A 10271-nucleotide genomic window follows, 5' to 3' on the forward strand; every position below is an offset into this window, starting at 1 on the left:
AGGCTGTACCACTTCCCCAGTGGCTGGCAGGGGAACTCAAGCCCACCCTCTACTCCAGACCAGGGACTGTATGCTCCTTAACTATGGTCTACTTACTCCCAGACCTGGTTGCTACTTCGCTGGACTCTGTGTTCTATTTCCTCCTGCTAGCCTCTGGCACATCTAGGTTTATCACTCATCTGAGCTTCTTTTGCTCTCTGGACTACTCTGCCCGCTCCCCCCAGCTTCTTACCAGACCCTGTAATCTCTAACAAACCTCCATCTGAAGAGGGAGTGACTGTGGACTACTCCCCCCTACAGCCCCTTACTGCTGCCAACTTCCTGGCTTTATACCCCTGGCTTTATACCATCTGTTCCTTCTCTGCTGGGCTCCCTCATCAATCAGCCTTTCAAGCTCTGACTCCCCCCAGTGTACAGCCTATCAGGTTAATTAATCTAATTTAACCTGTTTTGCCTTGTGTGGGGTGGACACCTTATCCCAGGTCACAATCAAATTGCTGGTGGTAGCATTTTATACTACATAAGTGACAGTTAATGCTAAAATAGCATAGACTAAAATACTACATGCTCTTTGAACGCAGTTGACTTCAGTGGGGCTTCTGGCCGGCAACAGGCATGCAACCCGGATGGAACAGATTGCAGGGTCAGGGTATAAATATCCTACACACACACACACACACACACACGGACTGAATGGACATGGAGACAGACATAGTCTCAATCCTGACATTTTGTTTCTCCAAGGTCAGAACTGACACATTGACAAGGCATTCTGGGGAAATCTGCATCTTTCACAAGCACTCTAGTCACATTTAGTTTAAAAACTTACATTCCATTGAAATTATATATTACAGCCCAGTGAATCCTCACCACCCTCCAACCAAAAATAGATGGGATTAATCACCCTGATTCTGAAAAGCATTTAGCACATGCCTTAAAAAGTTAATCATGTGCTTAAATCCTATTGACTTCAATGAGAGTTAACTACTTGCTTAAAGTTAAGTGCCCTTCCTGAATCAGAAGGTTCCTGAATCACATGCAAAATTAGTTTATGGCTGACATTAAAATGTGTTCCAGGATAAAACAGCTATTTCTAAGCACTGGGGCCCTGATTTTCACTGCTGTCTGTATGGTTGTATGTACCTAATATGCATAGGTAAGCACAGTGATTGTGTGTGTAATTTAGGTTCTTGCCCACGCAAATGCTAGTTATTCATCTAACTGGCCATGTCTGATTTGTCCAGGTGTTTACATATCATGCGTGCAGTACTGAAAATCAAACCCACAGTATCTGCTATTTTTTTCATCTTGGATCATATCTAAGTTACCTACTCAAACAAGTCTATAATATACTGTTAGCACTGCAGACAAAAAAGACAATGGAAAAAGCAGTTGGATTCTATTCCCTCTGGTGCACAGGCAATAAAAGAATCAATTAAACTCTAATTGCAAAATCTTTATTAATGGTCACTAGAATTGTACAAGCAGAGTAACATCTTTTCTATAACAGTATTGTTCATTTAGTTTTGGGTGGATTTGCATTTTCCCAAATGTTGCTTTTCCATTAAGTTTGGGGAAATGGCTACTGGTGCATGAACTATGAATTTTAAATTCACCAATTCTTCAGAATAGGCTGAGTTCTGCTTGGAAATAGGAGATATTTCACTGAAAAACTGGCTTCTCCTTGAACAACAACAACAATCACAAAGGATGGCATATATGCATTCGCTGAATGGGTTTCTTTTCAAGTTTATAATGAAAGTGAAAAAATGTCCAGTGATATTTTTGTTAATATTTTACACCCATTAATTGGTGATTATGAGAGTAGCAGAAAAAAAATGAAGCTTTTTTATTTGATTATGAATTGAAAATGTGTACCCGGAACCATGTCCTACGGTTGTTAACCTGAAGAGTTTGAATCAGCACTGTCATTACAGGGACAAGATAGGGGGACTACCTCTCCCACTGCGGCCTCAGGAACAACACTGCTGTAAGGCAGGTGTGCTCTGAGCAGCTGCTTTCCTTTCCCTGATGCACCTGCTCAGCAGCTCCTCTTCCTGCAGGTTGCAGCATTGCAAGGAAGCTGAGTAGCTCCTACCCCATTGCTCGCATTCCTGCTGGACGCTGGGAGTCCCAGAAAAGGAGGTCAGGCCCTTGACTGGTTCTGCCGGAGCTAAAGAGTTTACCCCAAAATTGACAAGTTACAGAAATTAAGGCACAGAGCACAGTTGCTTTCTGTGCCCTGGCCATTGGTATTTTGGCCGAGGGCGTTTCCTGTATGCTGTTTAGGACCCCTGTGTTCCAACATGCGAGTAAACAGAACACTTTGCACTCAGAATATGTCCAGCCTGCACACAATTGATTTCTCCCCCACTGGAAAGCAGATTCCAAAGCCTGGATCTCAGTTACATTTCAGTAGAAGGGTGACAGCATATAATGCTAGCATGCACCTCTTGAGCAAAAATTGCTGATCATTCTAAACGGTGGAAGAGTCTCTTGATGTGCACAAATGTGTACCAGGAGGAAATCAACAACTTCATTTGTGATTTCACTAAAAATTTGAGCCAGGCCTCCAGAGCTGAAATGTTTGTCCATTAAGCCACTCTACGCTCTGGCTTCTGCAGGAAGTCAAGACAAACTCAGAGAACATTCAGTTTTCTTCAGCATGTCATCTAGTGCTAGACTTTATCTTTATGGAGATGATTTATTAGGTGGTATGGAGGAGGATAATAAACTGATGCAGTTGGTTTGCCCAGGTGCATTTGACTATGGTAAGGAAGAACAATAATCACCTTTCAGAAAAACTATGCAACAAATGCATGTATGTTTATTCCCACTCAGGAAAATGGGATGAGTGTGAAGAATCCTGCCAAGGCTGGGGAAGAGCTCCAATCTATGGCCAGGCTGCAGAGCCGTGGCACAGCCCCTCTGCAGCTACTGGGCCAGCGTGTAGGCTGGAATAATTGCCACTGGCCCTCCTGTGCAAGGAGTTTGCATCATTGGATATACATCCAGCAGATCCAGAAGCCTTGCCCCAAATTCCACCTCCTGCACTGGCCTGTTTGGAGCCAACACAGAGTCTCTGCTGCATAATACACAAGGAGTGGAAGCTCATCTGCCCATGGCAGATCCATTGAATTTAAAGTTTCACAGAGGGTCTGATGCTGACCCACTGCACTGGGGTGAATTTCAGCCCAAATGCACACCCTTGTATATTGTTCTGAATGGTGGATTTTTATTCTTGTTAGTTAACTTTACATACGTATCCTGCCAAACAAGGAAGTTGACCCTTTGCAATTGTCTAGTTTAAGTGTTTTGGAATTATATTTTTGATCCATATTAATTAAAAAGTGTGCTAACATATTCTCTTCTGATTCTTGTATATCTGTAATAGCCAGATGATCCCAGGAAGAAAATTGCATCTGCTATTACACCACTTTCTAAATAATCTCTGTAAAAATGAAGGCTAGCACATGCTGAAGGCAAAGGAATATCTAAGTGCTCTGTTAGGAGACAGATGGAAAAGTTGCTTACTGCACTAGCTTTTCACCTTTGAAGACTTTGCTCAGGTTCCAGGTTAGGTCACATGCAGGGTAGATACGAATTTTTTAAAAAATATTATTATTATTTTTATAATTTAAATGTGAATAATGATACTGACCTTCTTTGTAAATTGATTTGAAATCTACTGAAAAAAGCATTATGTAAGAGCTTGGTATCATTATTTTTATATTAATTCAGTATTTATATATTGCTAATTCTCTACTTGTTTCCCATTTTAGTCTTTACCTGTTTAAGTGGATGTTTTGTTCTCATATTTTTAATTAGTTTCTTAATTATTAGTAGAATTTTGCTATAGAAATTTTCCATAGAAATTTTTTCTAAGGAGTTTTACATTTAAAACACTCATCTATGTGAAAAAGCCCGAGTTCTCAATAACATCCTTCTTGTAAGAACACCACAGACCTAACATCAAACTGATAAGCAAACAGCCTGTGCTATATTTGCACCCAACACTGTTTCCAATATATCGCACTTCCACAAGTCAAGACAGTTGAAATGCTTTGAACAGGCTATCGGTTTACAGTTTGAAGTCAACAAGACCTTTGATAAATTACTTAAGTTTATTTCAAAATCCCACCCATAGGCACCTAAATAGGTTTAAGAGCCTAACTTTGAAACCTCTGGCTTTTGCGTGAACTGTAGCAGATTCCAACCTGACGCTCATGCCTCCCCTCCACCAAACACACACAAAAGGCCATCCCCATGAAATTTCACATGCCACATCCCATCCCCTGGTAGAATTTTTCTAAGAAGTTTGGGAAATACATCAGAACAGGAATTTTAGCATTATGGTATTTGGAAACATTTCAGAATTTTTAATAGGGACCTTTTAAAAATTGTCTTTAGCTTCTCATAACTAGCTTGGTCTACAATTTATAATTTTGCCTTTCTTTCTTTCTTTTTTTTTTTTTAACTTTGCCGTACTGAGGAATGCATTTTGGTGGGTTTTCTTTTGATGCAAGGCAGGAATTACATACAGGCCCACATTGAATATCTATATAATCTATCTAGATATAACAATACAAAAATACAAAGAGCTGGTGATGTGTGTCTGTATCCCACACTCAGGTAGGCAGGGAAGGGGTTAATTAGTCATTCATTAGAGCCGGGACTTATAGAGGGGCCACAGGAAGGTTGGAGAAGGGCCCCTGAGGGAAAGTGCTCTCCTGCTCAGGCCAGTATGGATACTGGAACAGGAATGATGAGGAACTCACAACAAACCCGCCATCTTGCTTATGCAGAAAGACTCTACAGCTTTACAAGACACTGTGTAAGTTAAGGACTATTGGTTTTCTCCTGCAGCGGAAGTAAGTCATCCTTTTCTTTTTACCATTTTGTTTTTTTCAGGGGGAGGGCAGAGGGGACCAGGCTGAAGAAAGCAAGCCAGCCAGCCTCAGATCCTACTCCCTGGTACACTGAGCAAGAGCAGAAAAGTGCTTTGCACCACGGAAGCATCTCTGCCTTAGATACTGGGTGCAATATTTTTTCCCTTGGGGGTGGGCAGTTGGTTGCCTGCCCTTATTTTCAGTAATTCCATAGGCCCCAATGCTGCCAAGCACATAAGTGTGTGTTGAATCTTGGGCACATGCTTCAGCACTCTGCAGAATAGAAATCTGGTGGTAGAGTGTCCACCCCATACAAGACCTGAAGGGGTTAAGGTATCTAGGTGGGCTAATTGACTGCCCAGGCTGCACCTGGGAGCAGGGATTGATTAGATGAGGCTCAGTTGGACAAGAACAGGCAGAGCCTGTAGAAAGCCCAAGAGCTAAGAGCAGAAGGGGGCTGCAGGGAAGTAGTCTGCAGTCACTCCCTGAGGGCAGGGAGGTGTGCGACTGGGTAAACTCAGAGATGGGAGGGGAGCCAAAAGGTAGAAAAGGGGAAAGGCAGTAAGGTCCAGGATGGAACAAGGCCATGGCTGCTGACTAGAGGGTTCCTGAGCTGGATCCCAGAGTAAAGGATGGGCCCGGATTCCCATCCCAGCCACTGGGAAAGTGGTGCAGACCAGGCAGTGGAGACCGGACGGCCTGGGACGGTTTGCACTGGAAGACTTTGATACTCTGCCAGGGAGGAGCATAATGACCTGACCGAAGGGCCAAGTCATAAAGAGGAAGCTGCAGCTCCTGGAATGAGAGGGGCCACAGGATGAGACAGAATGGCTGAAGAGACAAGAAGAGGAGGGTGCAGCACCTGGAAGAAGCTAACCAGAATTGCCAGGAGGAGGTGCTGCTAACAGTGAGTGGACAGGATAGCTTGCAAATTAGGGCCACACAGCTGTTTTCATGTGGATACAGAGAAAGTCAGATGGGCTGAAAGTGAGTGATGGGGTAAGTGGAGAACTGTATGAAGCTCTCATAGGGTGACCAGATGTCCCAATATTATCAAGACCATCACGATATTAGAGGCTTTGTCTTATACATGCAACTATGCCCCCACCACATCCCCCCCGCAAAAAGTGTCTTGGTATTTCACACTTGCTGTCTGGTCACCCTAAGCCCTCAACTATTCCATTCCAGACTTTTTAAAGTTTGACTTTTTTTAAGAGACAGTATTTCTGTATGGAAAGTCAATATCATATTTTCATGATCTGTACTCCACTGAAATACTCTTAACTGTTTGTAACAAATTTTGTTAAATATCCCCCTTATTTTTATCTATGAGAACAGGTTCTTAACTGCTTAGGAGTTCAACTTCCCATGCTTCCAATTTCCTCACTTTAAGCCACAGACCTACAGCAGAAAATACTTTAAAATGAAAAACTGAAGATTAATGCTCTGATCTGGGACATCTCACATTCCCTGGGAGTGTTTCCTGACTGATGAATTGGGACCTGTGACTTCAAGTGGAAACTCAGTGGCAGGAGCAGATGAACTCCCAAGCAACAAAGAGCCTGTTCTTACGTAAATGCCTCTAGTAGCTAAAAAGGGAATAAGAGAAAGCAGAAATGGCATGATACAGATGCAGCACAGTCTCTAAAGAAAATGTTTTTCAGAGTTTTCCATGAGACTTCAATAGCTCTTTAAATACCTCATAACAGTCACAGTAGTGCTTTGGAGATATTTCAGATTCACAAATGTGGGAGTAAATTTGCCATAAAATTTTATTATCTCTGTCTCACCACCAGGTATTTCAAAATGTCTGTTGTTCTAATGTGGCTAAAAAGGAGCCTTTGAAATCTTCATCTGTTTCAGTCTAGAAGTATTGCTCTCTGAAGGCCTCTGCAAAATGAATAATGTCTCAGCCAAGATTCTGCAGGCAGACGTCTATACTACCAACCTACTAACACAACCAGCACATTGTTGGAACCTCATCAGAGAGGCTAAAAAATGCAATGTCCAGGCAGAATTAGTTGGGCTATCACTCCTATGGGCTTGTGGTGCATTGGTGTGGTAGCAACCGGAAACTTGCATGGTAACTGTAGCGTGGTTTGACAACTTCAGAAATTCAGTCCCCAGGGCACTCAATCTTCTACCTCTCATGAGCATTAGCATTAATAGAAGAATGTGTTTTTAAAAAGAAAGGGACGTGGGGAAGTGGATGGGAAAAAAATGGACTAAGCAGAAAGACAGGGGATTCTATTACATGGTAATGTGAAGAGGGTAATAATAATGATTTAGGGGAAATAAATGCAGTATTTTCTACAAATTCTTCCTTCCTAACTTAGAACCTGATTCTGAGAGGAGCTGAATATTTGCAGCTTCCCTGGGCTCAGCACCTGAGGATCAGAACTATTTGTATTTCTCAGTATTAAGGACTAGTATCATACTCCATCAGTTTAAAGCTGTTCCTCTTCCTTCAACAATTTTCCTCTCCATCTTGGGTACCTAGAAATGAAACTGTATCCTAATTTCTGATCAGGAAAAATTTCACAGAAAGATGAAGAGCTCTCACCCAAATACTTTTCTTTTATTTGTTTAATTAGGTGTGATGTCTATTCTCATTTATCCTGTGGTTGAAATTAGATGCTTTCTGATACCTTCTGATGTGCCACAGTAGCAACTGTATCTGGAAATAATGGACATTTCAAATGCTAATAAGAAGCAATCTACATTACAGCTTAAAATCATAAAGCATGTCCTGTGCACACAGGCAGTCCAGAAATTAATTCTTATCATTACTGTTTGCTTGGAAGTCATCTGGTGCTGAAGTGATTCAATGCTGCCGAAATTCTATCATTAGAAGTATCAGTCTACAACTGATAGGACCCTGTCACACCCATAGAAATACCCTCCAGTGCAAAAGAGGTTATGCTACTCGTTACTAACTTCAAGAGTCCTTTATTATTAAATTAGCTTTTTTGTGTGTTGATTCTGTGCAGGGATAGTGTATCCGTGGGTAGCTAACTGCCAAAGTCTTATGTATTAATATATTTTTAAGAGTTTATCCAGGGCACCTACACATTGGTCTAGTTGCTAGCTTTTATAGTGCAGTTTAAATTTATGGACAGCACTAAAATATAGGCCCAATCCTACCCTTATTGAAATCAGTGTTGAACTGCCTGCTCCCATTAAATACAAAATGCCTATCAACTTAAACAGCAGCAGAATATGGCTCTTTTTGTTATGCATGGCAAGCAGAGCCATAAAGAGTTTGAAGCAGAGCAACATGAAAATTTTGCAGTGGAAGGTCACACAAAGCTTGACCTAGCTCTGGGTTTTATTATGAACTTCAAACTCAGCTCCCATTCATCAAAAGTTCACTAATGGCATGTGAGCCTTTTGAGCAAATCTAGACTGATTCAGTGACAGTGTCAAAACTATGGAAAAGGAGAGGTTACTTACCTGTACAGTAACTGGAGTTCTTCAAGATGCTTTGTCCCCATGGATGCCCCATTTTAGGTGTGTGCATCCCTGTGGACATTTGATTGGATATTTTTTTGTCAGCAGCATCTGTGCCAACACCCTACACCTCCTCGTGCTCCAGACCAAGAATATATAGAGAGGTGTAGACCCACCACCACTCTGGTTCCTTTTCAACCACAAAGCCGAAAGGCAAGAATTCTAAAACAGAAGGCAAAGAAGGGCAAGTAGTGGATCACCCAGAGGGACAGAACATCCAGAAGAACTCCAATTACTGTACAGGCAAGTAACCTCTCCTGCTTAGAGTTATTGTCCCCATGAGTGCTCCATCATCAGGTGATTCCCGAGAGGCATCTAGATTATGGAGGAGGATGCTGAGGAGATGGGTACAGAACAGTTCAGACAATGGTCTCACCAAAGGCTATGTCTGATCTGGGGGTGTGAATGCTGATGTAATGCTGGAAAACGGTGTGCACAGATGACCAGGTGACAGCTTTGCAAAATGTCTGTGATAGGTATGTTTCTAAGTGGGACAGAAGAGCCTGGTACAAAGGGGTATCAACCTAGGTGGAGGGTGCACTCCGGAACCTTTGTAACCTGTTAAGATTCATTCTGAAACCCATTTAGATAGTCTTTGGGTGGAAAGAGGATCTTCATTCATTCTCTCTGCAATGTCAAAAGAGTGTTTAGGGGAAGTTCTGAAGGGGTTAGTCCTGTTGAGATAGAAGGCAACAGCTCTTCACACATCTAGAATATAGAGGCTGGCTTCCTCCCTTGAAGCATGTGGTTTGGGGTAAAAAACTGGTAACTGAATGACTTGGTTGATATGAAAGTCAGATGAGACTTTCACCGGGAAACAAGGACGAGGAGCACAAAATGACCTTGTGTCATTAGAATACTGTGTATGGTGGATCATCTCATAAATCCTCCCAGTTCACCTGTCCTGAAGTAATCGCTCCAAGGAACGCAATTTTCAAGCATAAGTATAGAAGAAAACAATTCCCCCGCTGTTCAAAGGGGTTTTTCTCCAAAACACTGAGAACTAAATTATGGTCCAAGGCAGAGTGGGTAACCTTATGTGAGAAAAGAGACTGGTCAATTCTTTCAGGAATCTTGTACTGGTAGACTGTGCAAAAACTGAAAATCCTTTAACTGGTTGGTGGAAGGTTGTTGTAGCAGCTAGGTGGACATTAATACAGCTAAATGATAAATATAAAGGTTTAAATTTTAACGGATAGTTCAGTACACTGGAGAAATGAGATTCACAGATGGAGACAATGACCGCTGGGATCATCAAAGCTGGAAATGTTTTCACTTTCACGTCTAAGTTTTTCTTGTGGCTGGTTTCCTACTTTACAGCAGCACAGATTGCACCTCAAAAGAACAATCCCATTCTAGTCCCATGAGCCATGAAGGAGCCAGGCTCCGAGGTGTAACAAGGAGAGGCTGGATGTGGTACAGTGCTGGACTCCTGGGTCAGGAGGCCTGTCACCAGAGGGAAGAGAAGAGGTGGCTCGAGAGAGAAGCAAATCCAGCCCGGGAACCATACCTACCTCAGCCATGTCGGTGCTATGAGGATAACTACTGTTTTCTCCTCTTTCAGTTTGTTCAAGACTCTGAGGAGCAATGGTGTTAGAGGACAGGCATTAGCAGAACCCCAGGCCATGAGTGAGAAAGGCATCACCCAGAGAGTTGTGACTGATGGCGTGGCTACACTTGCAAGTTAGAGCACATTAAATCAGCCCCAGAGCGCCCTAACTCCTGAGGTGTCCATACTGGCAAGGCACGTAGAGCTCCTGGACTCTGCAGCTGGAGCGCTCCTGGTCATCCACCTCCACGAGTAGCATAAAGCTTGCTGCGCCCCAGCTGATATGCTCGGGTGTCAGTGTGGACGACGTGTTGCATTACTGC

The sequence above is a fragment of the Lepidochelys kempii genome, chromosome 1 (assembly GCF_965140285.1).
Source record: "Lepidochelys kempii isolate rLepKem1 chromosome 1, rLepKem1.hap1, whole genome shotgun sequence".
In the NCBI taxonomy this organism is placed as follows: domain Eukaryota; kingdom Metazoa; phylum Chordata; order Testudines; family Cheloniidae; genus Lepidochelys; species Lepidochelys kempii.